General features: G+C 39.7%; 1 long non-coding RNA gene across 1 annotated transcript; it reads right to left on the bottom strand.

Annotated features, from left to right (window-relative positions):
• Window positions 1-16,746: 16,746 nt before the first annotated feature.
• Window positions 16,747-26,142, bottom strand: LOC138110725 (uncharacterized). The gene is made up of 3 exons (XR_011151028.1): window positions 26,028-26,142; window positions 19,059-19,122; window positions 16,747-18,871 (listed from the first exon to the last, which is right to left on the bottom strand). It is a non-coding gene; the product is annotated as an uncharacterized lncRNA (long non-coding RNA).
• Between the last annotated feature and the right edge of the window lie 227 nt (window positions 26,143-26,369).

Here is a 26,369-nt window from a genome sequence, read left to right as displayed (position 1 = left end):
TACTGAGTCTTTTAAAAGGACTGAATTCATCAAAATCTGCAATATCTGTTGAATTTTAGTTGATGTTTATAGTTGCCCTGTGGCAGATGGGTTTGATGGAGTGGCTTTGGTGGGTACCTGGCAGCCAGCCTGGGTCAAACCACCATACTAGCTCAGCCTCCAATAGCTACAGCAACAAACCATGCACTGTACATTAATAATTGTAATTTATGCACCAGATTTAGTACAAAAATGCCACATTTTTCATTTCCAAACACCTCTGAGGTAAGCAAGAAAATTGAATTCCTGTTTCTATAATAATACTTCCATTACAGCTGAAGTCGGTGAATGAGTTGAATCCTGTAGCAGTGTGTTCTTACTGATGAATTCTGTGTAGATAACAGATAATACCTATATAATGGAGATATAATACTTAGATAATTTCTTAGATGATACTTAGGAGGCCTGCTCACATTTTCACCCAAATGACTGGTCCTCTGCAACAACCTGTTTAGAAATTGTGATGCGATTCATCGTTTCGCAATCTGATTCACAGTGCAGGATGATTTTTCTGCAGATTCAAAAGCCTTTGTTTAGCCAGGATATTTCTTAGCTCTTGATACTATGTGCAAATTAGCATCCCTTTTACAACCTCTCTGCTAATTGTTATTTGCAAAAGGATTAGCACTCAGTGTCAGCAGTAGCTTTAGTTATTATATGAATATTCATTAGGACTTCATACATAACACCCTCACTATTTGCAGCTTAATCTCTTTATTTTGTGGTGTTCCTGCTTTACCCATCTGTGCAAGTAGCTGCCATTACCACAAGCACGTAGCTATCCATGTTTTAATCAGAAGATCTGTTTTGTTGCTACCCCTGCATGATGTCCTGCAGGTGCCAATACAAATGACAGCCCTCACAGCTTCGCATGAGTTTTAGCCAGGCACACAAAAGTACTTCTGGTGATCTCAGTAATGCAGAAGCAACTTTACAACTATGGGGAAAAGAAGTGTTTGCATGGAGTTTTGATGCAAATATCAAAGCTCTAAAGCAGATTGGCCTGTTTGAAGCACAGGTGCCAAAAATGCCCCTGCCAAGATGCACCAGGCTGTCACGCTGGACATGAACAGCACCTCTTCCTGGGGTGATCAGGTCCTCAGATCCTATGGTGATTTTACAAAACACAAAAACCTGTATACATTTGGAGTATTTCCAACATTGTCTCATAGCAGTAGAAGTGTATTTACATACATGTGTGTTTTAGTGCCACCAGTTATACCTGAAGAGCTATAGAGACCCAAATCTAGAGTACTTCATGATATGGGGATCCTCTGGCACACATTATTAACAGAATCTTCAAATTTCAATTTTTTTCTCAATTCATTATTTATTTTCAAATATTGTTTCATGTAACAAGTTCATCTTTTATTGAATGTTTGTTTTCTAAGATTTAGGCCTATGCTTTTGGGTCATTCCCTTAGCCATTCCCTTATTTTTTTCCTATTAACAAACTTTGCTATTGACAATGGTTGTTCTTCCAGTAGCTATTTTACTTTTCTTAGTTATCTGGGGTTTTTCTACAGATATTCCTATAATTTTTTTTTTTAGTGTTGTCCCCTATCTCTGTTTCAAAAAGCTCTCTGAAAGCCTGATTTTCTGATACAAATATTTATGATCATCATTTCATTCTGGTAGCATTCTTATCATGAATAAACAACAAATAATGCATTTGGGGGAAGATGAGCACATCTGATAACAGAGAAGCTTGATATACTAAAAATGTTACTGATATAAAAATCAACAGATTTTTAGTACATGCTGCTCCACATAGACAGGGAAGCCAATTCTTCAAGAATAAATCTATCCAAACCTGTCTAGGTTGAAACCATGTATCTGACTACTGTAATTCATAGGTGCACAAAGCCTTAATTCTGCTCAGCCACCAAATACCATCAAAGCCACAGTAAATAATTTTTTAAAAATAATTTTACAGCAAACAGCTATTTATTTACACAATAAAATCCTGCCATATCATTTTGGTATGACTTTAACTCGCAGAAAGGAATCCTCGCTGATGCCACTGCTTGCAAATAATGTAATGAGCATTCTCAAAACTTCTGAAGTTACTTTCAAAGCTACAAAAGTAACGGTGCCAATATTTAAATTCATATGTGTTCCAGTTTGGGCAAATTTAGAAATATATCCTCTGAGAGAAGGCACAACCACCCCTCCCCCACCAGGTTCGGGAAAAACAAATTTTCATTGAAGGAAAGTGAAGGAGATAAAACTATTTATTTAACAAACACACAGGAAAAGGAAAATAATGCTAAATAATAAAATCTTTTGCTGTGGAGAGAAACCTGGGAAAGTGTTTGAGTCCTCCCTTTGGTCTCCTCGGAGCTGGGGCTTGGCCCAGGGCCAGGCCCTCTGTGCCTGGTGGAAAGTCCTCCCGATGTGCTCTGGTGTTGAAGCAGTCCAGTAGAAAAGGGAGAAAATCCGAAATTCCAGGGAAGGAAAAGAAGTTCAACTCTCAGTCTCTCTCCAGAGAAAAAGAAACTGAACAACTGGCCAAAAGCTGACTGGAAAGCAGCAAGCCGGGTGCTTCCTCGCTCCCCTGCCGCAGCTGAAAAAAAGTCTCTATCTCTGTGTGACCTTGAACAAGCTGCAAACTGCTTTGAGAAAGTTTTGCTCAGTTTTTCCTTCCCCCTCTCAGGCTCAGTTTAAAGGCATAGAAAGGCACAAGATTTAATTTCTGGGCATAGGCAGCGATAGGGGATACACATCATAAAGTCACCCCAAGACAATATGCCACTCCTTGAAATAGTTTTGATGACTGGCTTCCTGTGTCTTTTGAACTGGATCATGACTATACCAAGTCCTTTTTCCTGTGTCTACCTGACACCCTCGTAGCTTCAGGAGTGGAAGGTGACAGCCCTAAGTATGGTTCATGCTCTGGGCATTCAGTCATCTGGTAATCACAGACTCAGAGAATTACCTCTACCATGACATGTTGTCCTGTAAAAGCTGCAGAAAATCCATCAAGCAGCTGAGAAAATTGCAATACAAGATACAAGCTGCTGTAGATGGTCTTAAGAACTTTTCTCTAGAAATACAACACAACTTTTTTCAAATGCAGCAATTATGTCACCTAGTCAGCACTGCAAAAACATACAAGCTGCAATTTGTGTCTAAAATACACAATAGCATGTCAAAGAATGTTTACATTATAGGAACATTATATGCTGTAATCTCATGATGTGCAAAACATTTCATTTCAGTTTCATCTCTTTTTTTCATCATTTTTCATCTTTTTATCACTCAGGATAAAACATCTTGTAAAAATGTAGTGTATATTCAAATGTGTTACATAAAGATGAAAAGAGCTACTCTCCTAGCCTACTAAATTGTTTAGTTATTCACCTAATCAAAATGCCAGTGGAAAATGCCATGGCAAAAGAGAGGATTCATCCCAAAGGTAAAAGAGAGGAAGGAAACTAAGTCAACAAATTAAAATATGTGAGATTCTTTCATGGGACAGAAAGGATAGAGTGGATCAGCTGTAGGATACACTGACACACAAACCTGCCTAAAATACTGCTATCATCCCATCGTGGTGACCATTTTAAACACTTCCTATCTCCATCTGACTTAAGGAATTGCGTTGAGAAATAGCAAGGTAAATACAAGGAAGGAGCCTGAGGAGTTTGAGTAAGGAGCAGGAATGCATCCTGGTAAATAAGTCAGGAAGCTGTTTTGGGGCAAAACAGTGCCTCGTGTTTGATTACTTTTGCTTTCAGCACAAAAAATTGGGTCATTATTTGTGACTAAATAGGGTCCCACCACACAAGGATATGGAGCCACCCACCTATTTCTAAGCCAAGCTGGAAGAGGACCACAAACACCCCCATAGTTGTGAAGTCAGATGGAAGAATTTAGGTCAATCTAAATGATTTGAAAGTTGCTGAAGCAGCAATAATTTAAGAGAGAAAAAAGGCTTCCGTTTCTTTTATCTGCATTTTTGGAAACTCCAGAGTCATATTTTCAACTTTCCTCAGCAGTCAATTAAGCCTGAAAGACAAATTCTTTTAAAAATGAAAGCTGAGACTCTTACATCATTAAGTGCCTCCAGCAAGTGAAGAAATATTGCTAGACTCATAAAAAAAAAATTTCCTAAAGAGTCATTTCATATGAAGTCACAAGGGATGTGAGACTTCTATTAATTCCATTCACAGACTCAATTGTATTCCTATTTTTCCAAAAGGCACGGTTTTCTGGAGGGGAGTTATTTAGAAAGATCAAAAAGTATCAGTCTCACTGATATTTTCAAGGCAGTTTTCACTACTGCATAGTACTTATTTTACCAATCTAGCAGCACATCACAAGACTGTTTTATTTACTATCTCAACTGATGTGAGAATCCTAAACAGTATTTCAGCAGTACTGAAGAACAGTAAAGTGGCAAATGTTAATTTATTCATCCATGTTATAGCAAGACATCAGAAAAACTGAAAAGTACGAAATTCAACAAACACTTGTTCATTTAATTGTATGTTTTTCCTGAATTTCCTAACAAGAAAAAAATCCAGAACTGCAATAGGAAAGAAAGATTTGGAAAGCAGTAAGCCTGAGAAAAAGAAACCCAAATGAGGATGTGACAGGGCAACAAAAATAAAGCTGGTGAACCTGTGGCCAACTCTGTGAGTGGGGTGAGAGCACCAATCTGCAAGGTTCTGTAGCACACTTCATGCTCAGTAGCTCTCAAAAATAGGCTATTCACAAATAAGGATTCCAGGAGTGGCAGGGAAAGAAAGAAAAAAAAAAAAGAGAAAAAAAAAAAGTAAAAAAAGACCAGTCACAGGACTTTTAAACATAAATCTTCATAGAAATGTTAAGATTAGATACTAACCAAGCAACAACTGAAATAAGGAGGAGCGTAGCTGTCCAGAAATATTTGATGAGCTAACCACTTAGGAAAAAGGGGAATTGTTTAGTGTGATACCTAGGGCTATAACAGCAAAGAATGGGATGAAATTAAGAGGGAAGATTTAGGCCAGATATCAGCAAAACATCATGACAGAGTTATTGTACTGTGAAATAATCTCCCAGGGGGTGCAACCGAAACCCCATTGCATGGGAAATTGAAAACTAGCTCAAATTAGAGCTAAAAACTTCAGTGCAGCAAACAATACTGCCTCCATGGAATGATGGCCTGGATTGACTTAATAGCTTTTTCTCCAATTTCTATTCTACTCCATCGTAGAACTCACAGAGTAGGACAGTTTTAGAGGAAGAATGTTTTTAACAAAAGACAATGTTTTGGCTAAGTGTACTGAAGTTTGAACATCTACTGCTCCACCAGCCATTACTACAGTATCTGAACATGCAATATGGACAAGGATATTTTTTTTAAAAAGTGATCCTGGCAGTCAAAATTCTGTTTGATCTCCCATTTTAACAACTGAAGCAGATCAAGTTGAAACTCCACCTGAAGAGATGATTAGGAACACTCGCATTGCACACCAGCATACCAAAACCAGAAGAACATTACTGACAGTTTAACAAATGGATGCAAAGATTATCACACAAAAATCTCTTTAAATAGATGGTAAATTGTAGCAGTTCCACATTTCTCAAACCCACCTGTGCACAAACAGTTTGCACAAAATAACTTGTATTTTGTTCGTATTTTCTTTTCCATCATGCACTTGTATTTTCTCCAATCCCTCAATTTGTATCTGTGCAGAGCTCACAGGTGACCATATGAGCGATAAATCCACATAGAGAACATACTCAGGGCACAGTTCTTCCTCATAACATGCACAGGTTATGCTGTGATTGTTGGATGTAGTTTTTCCTCACTCAGATAAAGCGTGAAATGAGAAGCAGCAAAAAGACTCGTACACATAGATTTTTTCATACATATACATGTCTCTGATAATACAATTTTCTACTACTGTTCATGTTTGCCTTCTCTTCAATATATTCTGCAGCACTGCCTGGTCAAACTCTGATGTGACTGCAACATGATGAGACATGGGCAAATTTCAGAAATTACTATTTTACACTATGTACGAGCAACTGAAAAGATAAGAAAACATGGCAAATTCATCAAAAGTATAAGAAACACTTCACTTTCTTTAGCTTATGGATCAAAGGACCTTTTGATGACCTCCAGTGACTGACTTTGAGTCCTGATAGTAGCTGCAATACAAAGGAATTAACCTACACCTCCCTAAGAACAGAAAACAGTCTGGCCATATTCAATAACTGGTAGGGTTATAAGCAATATCCCAGAACAGCTGAGATGGATTGAACTTTTTCTTAATAGACACTTGAATTAATCTAGAGAAACATCCTCTCTTTTGACAGTACATAAGGACATAATGTGTGCCTATTTGAAACTAAAATTCAGTATTAAAAAAACACACCTGTAATATTTTCCTTAAAATTTAATTGCTTTTGCTGTCCAGGATTCAAAACCTTTCAAGAGATGCACTAAGTTGCAAATTTTATACGTAAGGTGTGTTTTAATACTTCTCTAATGGCATCCAGGGCGTGACATAGGCAGATGTTACAGTGCCAGGGATGAAACTCTGGGCACATTTTCTGTGTCTGGCAGCCTGGAGCAGTATTAGAAGCCAGAGAATATTATAACAATAACCAGACCTCAGCTCAAATCAGCCACTTGTTGGAAAGCCATGAAAAGCCATGGGGTGGACTCACATCCCCAGTTTCCTAGGAAAATTTTCTCTGACGCCCTGGCTGTTGCAAGGTGTCCTGGAAATATGCAGCTGCAGGAGGCATTTTCCAGCTCAGGAAATGTGACCAGTGCTGCCAGTCTCCCCAGAGTCCTCCCCATGCCTGGAAACATTAGGGATTTCATGGGGCATGTTCATGACATTCATCCCAAGCAGTTACTGCCGTCTACCACACGCATTTAAATTACCTGTTGCAAATATGTGGCACAAGGGCTGGGAAAAGGTTAATACCAATTTCTTAAAATCATTCACTGAAGAAAGTCTTGCAGCTCTCTTGCACTAAAGGTGAATTTTCACTTTCTCCAGTAGCTATAGTTTGATGATCCAGAGGGACCTGGCAGCAGCCTTGGGATACGGGAAGATGATTACATTCTCTTTGGCTTCCAGAAAGTGAATCCCATCATCCTCCCAGGAAGTGAGGAAAGTTAAATGCATGGAAACTGCTGACGCTTGCAAGAATTTGCAGAGCAGTTGTTTTCTGTTTTAAATAGAAAAACCCACGGGAAGTCTGCATCCAGCAGGTAAACAACCAATTTTCAGAGCAATTATGCTTTTGCATATGTGTAGCAGCTTTCACCCACAACAGAGCTCAAATTAACAACATGGTTGCATAGATTTAACACAAATAGAATTTTGGATGCCTTTAACCAGAAATCTAGGACTAGACTTCTACCTGAATGAGAAAATTTTAAAGAAATTTTTGATGGGCGCAAGCAGGAAAAATTTTGGTTTTGTGGAATATATCCAAAGCACAGGAATTGCCACACTAGAGTATTCCACCACCCCGTGGAAAAGGGTGAGTGCTCCTCACAGATCAAGGCTTCTTGTGGTGGATAATTCTCAACTATTACTTTCAGACAATTATTATTATGGCCTGTCCTTCTCCTTAATAGGTTTTGCAAAGAAAGAGGACTAATTACTTTAATTTAAAAGGATGTAATTTAGTAGGATTTGAGGAAGCATTAACACAGGCCAGTTCTGATATAAAAACATGCAGCTTTATGTTGCTAATACTGCCTATTTATCACATTTATTCCCAGTAAAACCTTTGGGTTCCTATAGTAACCTTAGCACTCCTAAAGATAATGAGCTACCTTGCCAGGAGCAAACCTCACTCGATTTTTTCTGTCATTAAAGCGTGTGGCACCTTCAGCAGAGGGTGTACATAACCTTTATTCACAGAATCACAGAATGGCTGAGGTTGGAAGTGACCTCTAGAGATCACCTTGTCCAACCCCCTGCTCAAATGGGGCCACCTACAACCACTTGCCCAGGACCACATCCAAATGGCTTTTGAATATCTTCAAGGAGAAAGACTCCAAACCCTCTCTAGACAACCTGGGTCAGTGTCTGGCCACCCTCACAGGAAAATAAGGGCCTTTTTTTTTCTTCTTATATTTAAACAGAGCTCCCTGCATTTCCTCTTGTGTTCATTGCTTCTCAACCTGTCACCAGTCACTGCTGAGTATAATAGAAAAAAACCAAAACAAAACCCATTCCCAGGGGATTTCAGTGCTAGTCAAAAAAAGGTGTCTGTGGACTTTTCATTCTCCTGCAACTCAGTGCCTAAAACCATTCCTATTTGCTTTGTCTCTGCTTCTCCCAGCTACAGCTCTGAAAGCTCAGCCTGACCTGTGTCTTTCCTTGAATTCCCCCCTCCAAGTCCAACGCAGGAGCCAAAGTGAACCTATGGAAATGTGGAGCACACAGAGAGAATGAAGAAGATCTGTTTCTCCATTCAGAATAAGCTGTCTCTACTGCCAGTTTCATTAGTCTTAAAATCAGGGGGTTTGGGAAATTAATCAATCACCAAGCTCCACTAAAGCAGTTTTGAATAAGAAAGGAGAAAAAAAAACAAAAAAACAACACAAAAACCAACAAAGCAAAACCAAAAATGATCTTTAATCATTTCATTCCTTTTTTTCCTTTCTTTAAAATGGAGACACCACTGCTCAGCCCCACCTGAGAAGTGCATTATGAAAAATAATGATGTGCTTAAACTCTAAAATAGTACAGACCAGATAAGCACCTCAAGAAGACAACATGGGTTGGCCTAATTTATCCAAACTGAACACCCTTTTCACTGCTTCCTTAGAAAAACTGCTCAAAATAAGGCAGAAGTAGTAATGGGCTGTAATTCTTTAAGCACTCCTCTGCACACAGGAGCTCTAATCCACTGGAATGCCAAGTGTGCCAGCACACCTGCCCTTATCGTGGAGGCCCCTACCAGCAGCATATCTGGTGTCAGAGGTATTTGATATTAAAAGGAGAAAGAAACCTGTCACACAAGAGCACCAAAAGGTGAAGGAGGGAAAGTGTCATCCTCATGTTTCCTGTAACCATGTTTCCATTCCAATTAAACCTCCCTAAATACGCAGGGGAATTTCAAAGCAGTGATTTCACTGTGGAGCTCACACTGCCATTTCTGGGAGTGGGGATGATAAATCCCTTCACACTGCTCTGAAAGTTCCCCAGCATGTTGGAGGCATATGTCAAAGTGAGGAGAGCTCTCCTAATGAGACCTGCTCCCTCTGATGTTTCCTCTGGATAGCGGATCTGGCACGGAATGAATATTTCAGATGTCTTATGCAAAAAAACTCACACAGTTTTCACCTTTGATAACCATACATCTCACTTTAAAGGCCTTCACTTCTAAATATTGGGGATGAAAGGTGATTCTTTCATGTCTTTTTTGCCATTGAGAAGTAATGTTTTTTTTTATTAAAAATGAATAAGGTTCCACACTTTGTAACCTTGGTATACTTATTCAGCCAATGACATGGAGGTTAGAAATCAATACATACAGTTAAGCAGTGTTAAGGCAGCAGACAGCTCATTTCTCAATTAAAAGTATTTTAAAACCGACCACATTCATTTTCATGTAGCCATTTGGAAAAGCCTATGGAGAAAATACCTGGAATCTTAAGGACATTAACCAGAGATTCTGCTGAGCCAGACTTCTGAGTGCAAAGTTCAGTTGACATGTCTGATTTTAGTGCCCTCAGGTACAGTGTTTGCAGTTCACAGCAAACAGTAAAATGGAAAGAGAAAGAGAACATTAGACACTGATTTTCAATAATGCTAATTGACTTCCTCAAGATCCACTTGCAAAGGAAAACTTTCTGCCTCTTTTGTGCAATTAGTGAGACATCAGAAATTCATAGCAAGGAAAAAAGGTCAAATAGATATAGATTTAAAATCCCCAAAGAGGAGGAAAATAATTTCTCCTATTGCTGTTTTTGCCCCATATTTGCAAACCTTCCCTTAGTTTTAGGAAAGAATGAGAGCCCCTGAGGTTTTGAGATGATCATTTAAGATCTTGTTGCTGATCTAAGAAGGTCTGTGCCTTTGCTCATTCAAGAAAGCTCAGAACTTGAAGAACTCATCAGGTCAGCGTGCACTTCAGAAAAGTCCTAAGCAGGTTCTGGTTCTGTTACAATGGAAGGCAAAATCCCAAAATTCAGAAAGCACACAATAGAGCTCATCTGGGGAAGATTTTCAGAGAGGTTTTTAAAGTACAAAAAGCTGATTTAGTACCCTGATCCTCCAGCTCCAAGGGCAAATCTCCTTGCCCAGCCACAGACCCAGAGCCTCTGGAGACACAGCCATGCTGACGCTGAATGGCACAACAGAGAAAGAGCTTCAAAAGCTCCTGACTTTTGCCCAGGTGTGTCTAGAGCAGCAAATCACACCCTGATCCTGGGTTCTGTTCAAGAAACATGACCACTAATCTGTGGAAGATTTGATCAAATGGCATATGCAGGATATGACCTGGTGCTTTATACTGAGATCTCCTGGAGATCTCTCAAAAATTCCTGTAGCTGCAACAAAGGCTGCCTGAGGAAATGGAAACCTTTTATGATGGTTTCTTTGGACCTTTTTTCCTGCTCCTCTGTAAGATAGAAGTGTCACAGAAGGTTTCTTTGCTCACTTTTCCTGTGCAGGTAAGGACTGACTGACTATTGTACATCCAGGACAGTTTTTTCCACTCTCATAGATACATCCCATGAGAAGATATCCACTGATATAGCTGGACACCCAAAAAACTGAAAATAAGAGCTGGCCTCATGGTTTGTCATGGGTTTTCAACCAGTTTCATCCCACCAGGTCCCTGGTGTAGGCTAAAATTCCTAAAAGCACAGTCAAGGACACAATTCTGCCACTGCTACCCGGCCACAAGTTCATTTGAAGAGACTGAGGGTCATTCATTCTTGCTGATTTTATGTCAGATATTACATTCACAGAGTTACACCAAACACAGCAGCTCTCTGAGACTCTTCATAGAGTTCAGAAAGTACAGTAAAATATATAAAAGATGATGATTTTGATTTTCAATTATGAGGTGAATTCTTGAATGTCTAACTATCCAGCACTGACAAGATGATTACAAAAAATGGGTTTTAATGTGTGGTGACGGCTCTGAGTATGTTTTGGGTCATATGTGACAGACTAGCAAAGGAGATAATTGTTCTTCTTCATCATTCTGACAGATATTGTAAGATACAGCTTCCAGTGTTCTGGGTGCCAGCTCGTTAAGTGTCATTACCTATATAAGCAACCTTCTGTGTTCCATTCCCCCTCCCTAAGCTCATGGCTTAGTGTCCCACTGCTCCTGCCTACCTAACGAGGAGGAGCAAATGATCCAGAACACATTTAATGTCTTCCTCTCCTGCAGAACCAAGACTGCTCCCAAAAAAACTGCATTTACATTTGACAGATTTCCAGCAATACACAGCACTGCCAAGAAAAAAAAAAAAAAAAAAAAAAAAAAAAAAAAAAGGCATACTCAACAGGAACTACAATAGAAGGTTAGTACATAAAGCAACTGGGGGCTGACAAGAACACAGGGGTTCCAAATTAAACAGAATTTTTTTTAAAAAATTCTGTGTTATCTGACATCTGGAGCAAGAAACTTAAGCATTGCAGCACCAGTACAGTGCAATCACAACACTGCAGCACTGAGTAATAATGAATTTTAGTACACTTGAACAGCAGGAAATAAACATTAGAATGGAAGATGTTCCCTGAATGGTGCCACAACTCTTGCCTTGGATTCTAACACATTTCAAGTCATTAGAAATTGAAATTAAATTTTAAAAAAGTCTTTCACACAGCCCCACATAGAGCCAAATTTTGGCACAATTACTTCATGGCACATTTAGAAGAAATTAGTTTTGAATGATGGTAATTGGGAATTCTTTGCATCACAATATATTTAGTGGGAAATCCCCTCACCCTGGTTGACCCTTCAGTACTGTATCAAAAGCCCTGGCCCTCCTCGGTGTGCTTTAGGCATAATACACACTAAACTGTAAGACATAAAGCTGTCACCGGTAAACTCAAGAGCTACACAATGAAAACACTATGATTTTGAGTATATATTAGATGGAAAAAAAAAAAACCTACTATGATTGTCAGCATACATTTTACCTGCCACTTGTTCCCTCCTTTCAGCCATCCATTGTGATGCAGACTATAAATACACGATCTGTTGTTTTTCTCTCAAAGATTATGATTTACTCAATACACACCTGCTGAAGAAAAATTCAGCCCTAGAAATTAACATTTGGCAACAATTTACTCAACTGACGATGGCATTAAGCTCAAAATAGAGCATGCAGCTCGACCTGAAATGCACTAAAATTTTTGTATTGTGATGAGCATCAAGAAGACAGTATGTTTTGAAAAAACAGCCTGAGACAAAGCTGCACACACAACAGATAATATGCATGAAGTAGAACTGCTCGTCAGAATAGAGAATTTTTCTACTGAAACCAGCAACATTCATTTAAATGAATATTTTCATGGAAAAATGTTGAAAGGTTAGAAAATCAAGGAACTACAGTAAACAAAAGTTAAACTGTTCTTATCTGCAGCCTCTAATTATGTCAGCCTGTGGGCATACAGGTGAGTGAAGAACACTCACTTAAATTTGAAATATCTCTCCCCAAGTTTCAATAGCTTCTTTTGTCAGCCTCTGCCTTGTTTGGTTGATAGGACCTAAATGATTTCCTGAATCTGGCATGCCTGAACCCCAGCCAGCGGCCAAGCCCCAGGCAACTGCTCCTCACTGCCCCTCCATCGGGATCAGGGGGCAGAATGTGCAGGAAAAAAAGTTACAAAACTCGTGGGTTGAGATAAAGACAGTTAAATAGGGAAAGCAAAAGAAGGGGAAGGGGAAGGGGAAGGGGAAGGGGAAGGGGAAGGGGAAGGGGAAGGGGAAGGGGAAGGGGAAGGGGAAGGGGAAGGGGAAGGGGAAGGGGAAGGGGAAGGGGAAGGGGAAGGGGAAGGGGAAGGGGAAGGGGAAAGGAATTAATTCCCTGCTTCCCAAGGACAGGCAGGAGTTCAACCATCTCCAGGAGAGCAGGGCCCCCTCACAGGTAACAGTGACTTGTTGACATAAACACCATCACCCCAAATGTCCCCATTTTCCTCTTCCTCCTGCTTTCTATACTGACCATGACATCACATGGTCTGGAATCTCCCTTTGGTCATTTGGGGTCACCTGTCCTGGCTGTGTCTCCTCCCACCCTCCCAGGCACCCCCAGTCTCCTCACCAGTGGGGCTGTATGAAAAGCAGAGAAGGCTTTGGCTCTGTGCTAGCCCTGCTCAGCAATAACAGAAACACCTCTGTGTTATCAACCCTGTGTTCAGCACAAATCCAAACACAGCCCCAAACCAGCCACTGTGACAAAAATTAACCCTACCCCAGCCAAAACCAGCACAGCATACCCCTCCATTGCAGGAGTTCACCAGTAAATGATGCACAGAAATATTCCAGAAAAGAAGCCCTAACCATGCTAACAGGCTGCTCCGGGATCCCATTTATTAAAGAGTGCTAACTTCCTTCACTCCTATTACTTATTGAGCAGAAAGCAACCCTGTGGAGCAAACACCTAAAAAGCTCTTGGATCCTCCTTTTTAACTCTCATTTTCACAACCATTCTCACACCTCCTCTCAAGGTTTAAGATTATTCAGACAATGAACTGATTTTCTGCAGTCGTAAGACAATGTCACAACATGGGTTTAAAACTCTGAACTTTTTTGTCATAGCAAGATCTTCTTTCAAAGAAAGAAAAACCTCTGAAATCTAGTGAGCTAAGGAGGAAAACAGTATTCAGTTTCTGTGAAGAAGCTATTAATTCAATGAATTAGGCCGAGGAGGTAAAATTGCCTACATTCAGAAAGCAAATTCAGACCTAAAATCCTCCCTAACTCTCCAAGACTGAAAACACACAAAGGCAAAGTAGGTTGTGAGAGTGTGACTGGTGATCTTATTTCTACAGCCAAGGGCTTAGCTTGGGCAAGAGGAGAGCAGTGGATGTTGCTGCCCAGTGGATCCTCACCGACAGACTGATGAGGTACCAGATAAATGCACACTGAACTGGTAACCAGACAGACTGTGGGTCCAAAGGGGTGTGACCAGGGGCATGATGTCCAGCTGGAAGCCAGTCATTAGTAGCATCCTCCATGGGATCAGTTCTGGGGCTGATGCTTCTTAACATCTTCATTAATGGCCCAGTCATTACATTTTGGAAGGCAGTTTGCCTGGGGAGAAAGGGGTTTTCTGCTATTCTCTTTGAAAAAAAATCATTTAAAAAAAGAAAGGAAAAAAAAAAAGAGAGAGAGAGAGAGACTGAATGGGTGATGAGAGTTTTGGAAGAAGGAAACTCTGACCTAAGAAAAGCTCTAGTTATTCAAGCAAAGTTTTGCATTACAAAATTTCCAACATTTCTAAGATTTAAAATCTCTTATCATTATTACACCATTGGGATAATCTTTTTAGTAAAAAGTTGAAAACACCACACATATCTAAATTTTCACTTCTAGTTGGCAGCCACATCTTACTGTAAATCAACTTCAGAAACATTGATTTTAGTTTTGCCTAAAAAGGATTTTAGTTTTTAGTGAGTACACTTGACTCAGGATAAATCACATTTAAACCAAACTAAGAGTTTTCCACTGGTTTAACTAAACTAATTTAAAATTCTACTATTCATGAAACTGGAATAATTCAGAATGTCTGTGACAAAATCTGGGTGCCTAAATCTGACAAAATCTAAGGGAAGGCAACTCCTAAGTGACTTTGCACCTTCAGCAACTTTCTCCCAGACCACAGCTCCACTTCCAAGACGTGCATTTGGGATCAAGACTGGGAAAATGGACAAGATGGTACCTGCATGGGCACACCTCTGTAGCCTGCTAAAAAACTCTTAAACCACCTAAATGCAGGGGTTAATCCAAGCTGTACCTTGGCCACTCTTTGCCTGTAGGCAGGAATAACTTCTAGAAAATTACCAAAGGGTATTTATTAAACCCCTTGCTAAAAGAAGCTGTTCTCCTGGTTTGCCTTGCTGCAGATAAGGATAAGGTCACACACTTCAGTCCTCAAATGCTTTTTCCAGCCTGTTTGCTTTGACACAGCAGTTGTCAGGTTAGTTTTGGATTATAGGCTAGTTAATCTCTGCTGAACCAGAGCATCAGGCTCTTCTTCCTTCTCACTCCACCCTCCCAAATCCTTACCACAGCAGACACAAAGTGCCTGCCACAGAGCATAGTTAGGCAGCGTCAGCAAACACAAAAGAATTCCTCTAATCAGCCAAACAAAAGAATTTTGTCTTCATACCGTGTTTCTCTAATGTAGCCAGTTCTCAGTATTTTCACACAAGGCCACCTGTGCCACTTTAAACAGAGAATAGAAGTTATAAATTTATATAAATATCAGTGTGCAATTAAGATTTACCTGAAGGGAATATTTGAGTACAAGGCATGAGCAGCTGCTCGTGCCTCTCAGTTTCTGAGAAGCTATTTCAGTCATGGTTACAGCCCCTTCGAAAGCTCTCAAGGTGACATAATTATCAACTTCCTGTGGGCCCCCCATCTTCAGCATCCCCAATATTTTGGGTTAGCACACCCCAAGGGAAGGCAGACATCCCAAGCAGGACTCCTGAGGCCTAGGCATCCTAAATGCCTTAGCCTAAATATTCCACCCTGCTATTGCAGCTGATTATCACCTGCAACTATTTCCATCAAACACAAAGACCTCTGCAGCACCCATTAGGACTAATGATGCTGGGAGGATAAGTACAAAAGAGCACAGCCTCACCACTGCTGAGACAGATGTCAGGCACCTTCCAAGCACCTCAAGGTAATACAGAAGTGGCAATTAGTTCTTACTTCAATAGCAAGGCTGCTTTCTTGGCTGTGAAAAGCATGAGTTTGCACAGAGTGCAACAATTTTCCATTCTAAATCTGATTTTTAAAAGTACTTTACAGCCCCCTGCAGAGATCGATTATTAAGCTACAATGCCTTTAACAGGTTATGTAACGATTAAAGCTTTAAAAAAAAACCCAAAAAACTCCTTTGCCCTTTTGAGAAACCTTTTGAAAATACAGAAACTTTCCTATTATTACTCAGATGAAAGTGAGAGGTCCTAAAATTATCATGCACAAAAAAAAGCAGAAGGAAAACCAAACCCTAAATGGGGAAAAAATATATTAATCCTTTACAAGAAGAAGGATATTTACATGTGACTGTGAGTGCCCTTGTTCATGTCCTTGCCACGCCATTTTCGTACATCATAGGCATTAGGTGTCAGATTGCATGGGGAGGGTCTTTTTTTTTTTCCTCTCTGGCCCACAAAATCTGGTCCAAAAATACCTTTTTTGATAACTTCTCCCCACCCACCCCCCCATAAGTGGAACATTCCCAAGAAAAGGTCTGGTTTCAATAATTCAAACATTTCTGAAAAAGACAAATTTCATAGAAAATAATAATTCCTGAGCAGTTCTGGCAATGTGTGACATAAAAAGAAATACATAAACAGACTGAGAACCTTATTACAGAATCTTCCAGGGGAAAATGGTTTCCTTATTACAATTAGCAGGGGTCACAACTGTGACAAGGAACGTAGAGAGAATTTCTGCCATATAGATAGGGGGTTACAGGCACCCAATAGCTAAAGATATGTTTAAAGCATATGGAAAAGGACCAAAAAAATAAACTGATGCTTTAAAAAAGTTTTATTTCAACTTGTTTCTAAAAATGAACAAAACCATGCAAAAAACATGAGGGGTTTTAAGTCGCTATGTAGGTAAATAATTTGATTCAGGTTATTCTGTGGTGTGAAGAATGCATCAACCTGACTCACAATTTGAACATCAGTAAAAGAGGTTTTGTCACAAAACCACGGCTTTCACCACCTCATTTTTTAATAATCCCTTAAGTCCTTTTTGGACTCTCAGATTTTCTCCAGGACCTGGTTGCATGTGAGAGAGTTACCTGACTAGCCCTGGCCACAGGAAGATGCTTCTTCCAAAAGAACACTTAGCGATGTAAGGTTCCCACAGCACCCCAGTTGCTCTTTGGCTACATCTGTTTCAATAAATTAAACGTACTCCGAGCAGTTCTCTGTCACTGGGGCCAAATCCTGTGGAATGGTACACACAGAAACCAGTAAATCTCCACCACTGTGCTGGCCTTCTCTGCCTGTGGGGGATGCTCCCATTAACTCTCCAAATATACTCAGGAATTGTCCAGGAGGACAGGTTAGGGATCAAGAGAACTATTTAACAGTACCTTTCAACAACTTTGTTTATGTGCCTGCAAACTGCCACTGAATTTTTATTACTTTTTTAGTTTAATTTCCTGAATTATGAGCTACAGGGGCAGCTTTTGCATATTCTTGAAGTGCCACAGGAATGAGCCAGTGTCACAGTTCACTGGGCCACATACATATAGGAATGGTGCATTTTACAGCTTGATAGATTTCTGTGGTTCAGCCTTAGTGCTAGGTAAAACTGAAATTAATGCATTTTTTCAAAACGACAGAGTTCCATAAATAGGACAAAGCTGTGATAATGCCAACATAGATTAAAATGACTTCTTATATCAGAGACTGGCTCTCAAATGGCTCTTAAGGTGGGGCAAACATCTTCTACAACATATCCCCGACTGTTCTGGGGGTTAAATACTGCTTGGTCCTGCGTGACAGCCACCTGTTGTCATCTTCAACATCCTCATATCTCACAATCAGTCTACAGTTCATAAGTATTCTCAAAATTCTTCCCCAAAAGCATTTCCTTTGCAATAAAGAAGACACAAATAACAGGAAGAAGCTCTGCTTTACACCCAATACACTTAACCATGCTGGCAATGCAGAACTGGGAAACCTCCCCCTTCTGCTGTTGGTGCTGTACTGCTTACACTGACGAGAGTGGAGCTGCTCTGATATAACTTGCCCTGAAACTTCTTTCCATCCTTTTCCTTTGCTTGCCTTGAATTATTTTTGAAAGTGCTCTGAGCTACAGGAAACATAAATTCCTTTTCCCAGGAGAACGCTGAGAGCTTGTGGAGCTGTCACTTATTTCACAGGATTCGTTAATTGTTTGTTTAGTCTAAGGGGAAGAAGAGTTTTATAACACTTTGGCTTAAAGAAGGGTTGCAGGAGCATGATTCCTTATTACAGCAGTGGCTGTATCACAGCTTATTGTACTTCTTATCACCTCCTTTGATAAAAGAAAATAGCTTATTTTGGAATAAACTGTCAGTGGCATTGAATAGAATCACAATTGCTGCTGTGGGTTTGCAGACACTCTAGAGATCAGCAGGAATATTTTTCATTGTCACAGGCTGGTATTAATGCAGCATTTTATTTGAGAATTTCAATGCACAGAAGACAAAAGACACTTGTCAGTTCCCCAAGGAGGGGAAGGGTGCAGACTGGTGTCTGTTCTGCATTTAGCACTTCACAGTTAACATGGGACTGTTCCGAACAGGAGCCATCAAACCAAGGACATCAAAATCTTGGAGTTGCATTTTGTGCTGTGAGAGGAACAAACTTTGCTGCAACACTGGAGTCACACAAGCTCAAAATATTAGTTCAGATTTGGGCCTGCCTTCACTTACAAACCCATCCTGAACAATGGAAGAGCCTTGTTGGAGTCTCCTTGTTGATGGAGATTTGTTCTTACAGAAAGGTTTACTGAGCCCACATACAAAACCAAGCCCCAGTGGCAGGATAAAATGAAGGAAAAGTTCTCTGCAGGGATGAAATTTAACATCTGTGAGCATTTCTGCACTCCTGCTGCTTTAATCACTGCCAGAGCTGACTTCCCTGCTCTGCCCAGCCTATAAAAGAGAAATCCTCATTACCTATTAAAGAGTCATTTTCTTATATAAACAGATTACTTGGGATGAATATTGATAGTTTTATTTGTCCCTGGTGAAGAAGACAGGATGTTTAAATGTCCAGAAAATGTATTCTACTCACCTGCCTTCTTGAAATAGTTAACAAAATAGAAATTGGAATAATTACCAATGCAGGCATCTCCACTCTTCCTTACCAAAAGGATTTTCAGACCCAGCAAAAGTTTTATGACCTGTAAGGTAAGAGATGGCTGAATTTAACCACTGGTTGAATTTAAGAACATAATCACTTGCAAAATCCTCACAGACCAAAAAAAAAAAACCAAAAAATTCTTATGGTGTTTTTTTCTTAAATTGATAACACATTTATTTCTTCACTTAATGCATCATTAACACACTGCTTCATCATCTGAACATTCAAATGCACTAGAAGCACCAGTGCCTCATAACCTCATTGCAAACAAAAGCCAATGTTACTCTGAAAAAGAAATGGGCTTTGACTTCTATTGAATTATAAAATCACTTTCTTCTTTTTTATTTTTCTTTTAAAATCATACCAGAAACACATTTATCTAACTTTGGAAGCCAATAGACTTAGCTTGCATGAGGGAAAAATCTGCGTGAGGGTTGTTATTCTTCCTCAGAAGAAAATGGAAACAAATAATATGGTTTCAGACCAATTTACTGTTGATGGGAATATTAGAACTCCTTGTATCCCCTCCCATGAGTTACACAGCCTTCAAGCAAATTACATCGTGTTCAGCACAGTCTCAGATCAGGAATTACAAACAATACAACGAAAGCATCCAGCTCTCAGGCATATAATGGTAAATATAATTTGCAGAAGATTACATGTTTCTAAAATTATATTATTTTTAGATAAAGATTGACGCCTGGAAAATATTTTTTTAATTTTCCTTATTTTTATAGAGCATGATAAAATTCAAATTAATGTTTCACTGAGCAAAACACGTGTCCATAAAATGGTGACAAGTAATTATCTTCATCAGTGTCTTAGAGAAATAACACATTTGCTATTTTTGGCATTTCCAGCTACAAACAAAATGTCTCAATATTTAACCATGATATGTCAGCTGCATTCACTGACCAGGTATTTCCTGGGAAGCTCCCTGAAAGGTTGATTTTTTCTTTTCTATGGACTGCCAGGTTGGAGTAGCATTTACATGTTTTGACAGACACCTTACAAAATAAAATCAATGTTTGCAGGAAGTAGATAGAGCCCAACTTGCAAGTGACTGAGAAGTCTTGTTCTATATCTGGTCTTCAACTTACAGGCCAAAAACATAAGGAATTAACTCTTTTTACAAGACAGCTTAAGCACTAAAGATTGAGAACTCATTAATATATTCACTTCCATTATTAGGAATAAATTAACCAAAATTTAAAGAAAAAAAAAAAAAAAAAGGGACATTTTTGCCAGTAAAGAGTGTAAGAGTGATAGAATTTTTAGTATCCAGAGGAAGTTACTATTTTCAGCCAATATTTCCCACCAGGTTCAGTGCATCTGTTCTAAGTAATGAGGACCAAGAAAGCAAGGCAGGGAGTGCAGTCCAGAACTAGCAGCAGCTTACACCTGCTATGATACTGGGAATGGACAGAAAACATCTTCAATATCTTTTTTTAGATGTGATTGACAAGTTTAATTTATTTGATGTACTTCTTAGTTATAGGAACAGCAATAGTGCAACAGAAGGATGGTGCAGAGTTGCCATGGCAACAAAGCACTCAAAGTCAAGGCATGAAACATGAAGGGACTGGGTACAGAGAGAGAATTCTCCCTTGGCATGGGAGAAGGAGAAGTTTTACAGCAAAAGGCAAATTGTAGCAATATAACACAACACTTGCCAGTGACACTGGTAATATCCAGAATACATGACTCTGAACGCCCGCCTTTACAACTCCCAATTTGTGAACACTGATAGCAGTCAGCAAATCGTGCCAAACACAGGAGTTAACAGCCTAAATCCTTATGATAAACCAGGACATCAGTATCCACTCCCATGTCTTGCTGCTTGAGACAATGAAACCTAGAGGAAAACAGATTTCCCCTTGTTCCTGTTATCCCTCTTGCCACACACCACGTACCCTTACACAGGTGAAGGTGTGAGTCCACCCTATGTTCCTCCTAAGGTTGTGATACACAGTTCCCAATGCTCTTTCCAAAGCCAGTAATATTCAGGACAGATGGATGCAACAGCTTCCATTTTCATTAGCTTCATAATCACAGGAAAGTGCCAGAAAAACATACTGTATTTTGAGCAAGAAAATTTTCATGGGCAATATTTTTAGGCCCCACTGGAAGTATTTCTTTGTAGCAGGCTCTTCCTTTGCTTCCTTCATTGGGAAATCAAATGTTAACCAGAAATACTAAGCTGTGCATACTAATGGCTGAGAAATAATTGAAATACAGTACAGTTACAACAGTATAAACTGCAAGGGACTCAGCCATCTGGAAATATTGAAATCCCTCCATGTTTCATTAGTTTGAGTATTTCTATGATGCTGCTTGGCTTCATAGAAGAGAGCCAAGCCTCCCCAGAGTGCACATCCCACCTAGGCTTCCCGAGGCAACCCAGACACAGGGACACTGTGCAGGGGAAAATGTTTCAGGGGAGCAAAAGGGCTGACTTTTTCCAGCCACCAGTGCTGCTCCAGTGAGGCCAACCGCTGGAGAAGGAGGAGAAGAAATGTCACATCAGCTGGCAGCCAGATGATGTGGCCCTTTGTAGGCCAGATGGGAAGGAAAAAAGGTTTTAATTCAATAGTTCTTGAGTTCCATTGTGTCTCATAGCACCTGCAATTTGCAGCTGAAAGCAGTTCCTTTTTTACTGTTTATGTCTTCTTTGGAACTTTGGAATCATTTACGCACGGCGTAAAGGAAACAATCACAACTGTGGCTTACAATGTAATTATTTGTGCTGTAGAATTTGCTTCCATTATAAAACATCTGCCCTGCTTTTAAGCATGAACGTACCTTTGTTTCTGGAGTGCTTTATATAGTTTATGTAATACTAAAGTTTAAGAGATCTTCTGTTCACTTTGCACATGGCTTTATGATGAGCAGCAATAATACCGTTATATTTCCTCCATATATCTTTTTACCAGGACTGAAGTTGGATCAATACCGTAAACTTCAGCCTGCTGCATCTCTCAGTTTAATGACTTCAACAACCTCCATTAATCACTTCATGATCGTATTGATAGCATCAGGCACCCTTGAAATGGCTCTTGATATTTAGCTACTCCCATTTTGGAGGGCTGTGGAGCTCATTCTATAGCAACCATGGCAAAAGTGTCTCTGCCAGGAGTCCCCCAAGCACAACAGCTCACTAAAATCCAGCTCCATAGGCTGTACACTCTATTAATTTCTTACACTCGTGTCCATTTGAGGGCATGTAGCAGCTTTACACTGTTGAGGTGAACAATTCTTCTACATGACCACCATACCCTTCTCTGCATGTGAGAAACCTGGGTACAGCACCCTGAAATACCTTTACCCCGACATCACTAAGCAATACACGTAAAACGAAGAGTTTTACACATGTGAAATGAAAAGTGGAGTACGTGATCCTGTGCAGACTCAGAATCAAGCAGAACTAACACAGAATCTCGGTAGCCAAAGCCCAAACATCCTTCCTCAGATGGAGCCACTTCATCCAGTACTTCACCCAACACAAGCCCACCGTGTGCTCAGCCGGTGGTTTAGTAAAACTTTACAAAACACAAGTAGCACAACTCTGCAGCTGAAGACATTTCTGTTTACCCTACCTTATTATTTGAAATCTCAATCTAGATTTAATGCTGTGAATTTCAATATCCGTTTTGTCATCTATTTCAATAGAATTTCTTAACAAAGCTCGTTGGAAGTTCAAATTTATTCTTCTGGTGATAACCAGCCCAGCTTCACTAAAGAAACTAAAAAGTAACCAAATATTGAAATTAGCTCTGTGCTACCCAACAACTCTATTTGTTCCTCTGTCTCTCTGTTTTCATTAAAAGCTTGGACAAAAAAAAATAGAAACATAAATATTTGCAGTCAAACTTTATTAAAAAGAGGACTTGTTAAAAATTAAACTTGACTATATGGCAACTGATGGAAAGGCCTAATTGTATTAAATAAGGCTTAAACACTTGTTAACAAAACAATTTATAAAGAAATAAAGGTGCTGCTTTCTACTTACAGGTAAAACTACAAGGCAGACATCTGGGTTTATGTCAACACAACCACTCCACACTTTTCAATATTCCATAATATATTAGTAGCTTTATGCACTGGTTTTATTATTTACAATGAAACACATGTTGAAATACCTCTTTTTTTTTCAATTGGTGGTACCTAATTGCTCTTCTTAGCAAATCTTTCCTTTGGAGTTTCAGTCAGATTTTAAGATAATTACACACATCAAATAAAAATTATCTGTCAAGTACCTATAATTTTTTTTCCAATTTGAGTGGGAACTTACCTGTGAAAACAGCTTTAAAGAAACATTTCATTCACTAGCTTTAGTGAACTTCCTTTGATTGCTAAGTTTAAGTGAAAAATAAGTGTCATTTTTTAAAAAAACTATTTCTATTTCTATTAATAAATCCAGTTTTCTATTAAATTGCATGTAAGTTAAATTTCCATTTGCATGCATACTTTCGGACAAATTCCAAGTAAATAAAATTAAGGGAAAAAAAAGTTGCCTGATGAAAACACAAAAATGAAGGCTCTGAATAAGCTACAGTATTCAGCATTCTCCTAAAAAAAAGCACAGCTCTGAGTTGGAAATGGACTCTTCAAAATTCTGTGCATTGTGAAACAACCTTTACTGAGGGGGGGAAGAAAGGACAAAGCGTGAAGTTTAACCAAGAGTTCCAACAAACCTCTCAGAGGGAGTAGCACCCACGCGCTGTGTTTGGGCCTGCAGAGCAAGACCTGAAGCCACTGGCCTGGAGTGCCCCTGCAGCCTTTCAAATAAAGTGCAGGAAGCACCTTTTTCTTACTGCAGTGCAGCACACCTGGGAAGGAATCATTTTCTCCTTTCACTTGGCTATGGCTGAACTGCTGTCAGGAGCCCATGGCACTCCTGGCTGTGCTACATTTTCTCCTTACTACAAAGCTTTGGCTGCAGACACACAGGCAGGACGTGGTTCCTTTGAAAATATAGGGTATTTTCCTGAAAGTAAAATATAAGAGGGGTGGAGGGGAGACACATCATGGAAGGCTGTGGAAAACCTGCCTTTATAGAATGCTTAAAACGCAGCCAAGCTGGGACTGAAAACATTGCTTTTCCATTCCCACTCGTGGGGAAGTACGACAGCTCCCAGGAACACGAGCTGAGGTTGAAAGATAAACAAACTCCATCCTGCCAAGAGAAACCTGCAGCATCGTGTCCCTGCCTGCTGGAGCCAACTCTGCCAGTGGAGATCCTCCAGCTGCCAAAACAAGAGATGAGCACACGAGTCCAGCTGCTGGATGAGGGAGGGATCCGGTGACGATTCCGCCACCTCCGCTCCACGCTCCTGAGAGAGCCGTAATTGGCACTCGAGCTGAAGCATTCACAAGATCCTTTCCTCTCCACCACTTGCTTAGCTTGGAAATTAAAAGAAGCTATTGATAGCTATTTGTATGCACCAGGATAGCTGCGAGAGGAACTTGAGTATACTAAACTGCAAGTAATAATTCTGTGACAGCTTAACAGAACACAATCACAAAATTTGAAAAATAAGATCGGGTAAAAGGACAAGAGGACAAAGTCCTTCCCTGCTCTTCTCACAGAGTTTCTCTTTATAAGGTCTCCAATAAAATCTCCAATTGGGCATGGGAATTTAGAAGTGCCTAAGACACTGTGGCAATTTCTGCATGAAGGCACGTGCATTAAAACCAAATCTCTGTGTCTGAGTTTTATTCAAAACCTGTACAAAAGCCTGACGTTCTTCTCCTTTCCATACCAGATTGAATGCCACTTTGCTGGGAATTACATGCACTCAAATGGACAAAAGACTGAATTTTATAGACTGGATTATCATATTTTTATGTTAAAAGATTTCTTTGTGCCAGTAAACACAAAATCCACTTTTCCTACAGGCCCTTTCTGCAGAATGTCCATATCAAAAGCTAAGTACATATTTCCAGCTTGCTAGTGCTCCAAAACCCCCATTCTCTTAGGAAGGGAGGTTGCCTTCTTATCTTCAATTGCAATTTGAAAATATTTCTTGTCTATGTCTTTTATCTTTTCAGCTTTAAATCAATTTTAGCAGCTTGAGAGAAATGTGGATACTTGGTGCAAAGATGAATGCATTGGCAAAAGGCTGAAAAACACACTGGAGCCAGCCAAATACCTGAAGAGAAGGAAGAAAAGGACAGAGACCAAAAGCAGAAAGGAAAAGGGACACATGTGCACATACATTGCACACACAGCTCAGGTAAAGATAAAAAACCATACTATAATCCCTGTGCTATTTGTCCTAAACAGAAATACAGCAAGCAGCATTCAATGGCACAAATCCCTTTTCCAGGAGCAGTGCAAATCCCTAAAATCTCAGGCATCTGAGAGGCTCCACACATCCCTATTAAGCTACAACAGCAGAACAAACTGAGTCTTTTTAATTTTGTATTAATAAACTAATTTGAATTGCTGCTTCTCTCCTTCACTGACACATATTCCCGCACATTACTTGTTGTGCTAAAACCTTATGATTCTGATATGGCAAATTAAGGATAAGAAGTACAATTCATCTCACTTTTCTGCTCAGTTCATAAAAGCAAGAGGAGAAGAGACATTTCACCTACCACCTCTTACTTATTTCTTTTAAAATGACAAATGAAACTGACTTAAATGCATTCTGGAATACCATACAGAAGAGCTTGCTTTTTATAGTAGGGGATACCATACATCAGAGCCTGAATGAGATGGAAAATATCAACAGCAAACACATTCTTATCTGAGTTGTGGTATTACCCACATGGCACCACAAGCCAGTAGCTAATTTGAGTGAAATAAACCTTATTTTTCCACAATCTTGGAATAGAAAAAATAACCGAAGGTAAAAATCTTATCTGTGGGGGTTCTTTCTATTCTTATAGCAAGCAGCCAGTATGTATTTTACTTGGTATAAAACGGATTCTACCCACCTGCTTCCCTCAGCCTTTATTTCCAACTTCCCTCACGTAGCTGCTCCCTTACCTGCCGTGATTGCAATTGGTGCCATAAAACAGCACAGCAAAGAACTTACACAGGGGAAGTTACTGCCAGCGGCAACAACAATAGATACTCACCAATACCACAAGTGAAACTAATCACATTAACCCTAATAATTACAGCTGACAATGAGTACAGCTGTGAGCCAAATTGATCTCACAGGGGTGCCCACAATGGCATTGTCCCAGCTGGCACCTCACAGAGCTCGGGAAGCAGGGGGGAGAATAAGTGGGAAGTCACTTTGCATCCAAGTTAGCATGACAAGGATAAAATAC

Source organism: Aphelocoma coerulescens, chromosome 5, assembly GCF_041296385.1.
Source record: "Aphelocoma coerulescens isolate FSJ_1873_10779 chromosome 5, UR_Acoe_1.0, whole genome shotgun sequence".
Taxonomy (NCBI): domain Eukaryota; kingdom Metazoa; phylum Chordata; class Aves; order Passeriformes; family Corvidae; genus Aphelocoma; species Aphelocoma coerulescens.
Note: the sequence above shows the minus strand (reverse complement) of the source record. Positions and strands in the feature narration are given on the sequence as shown.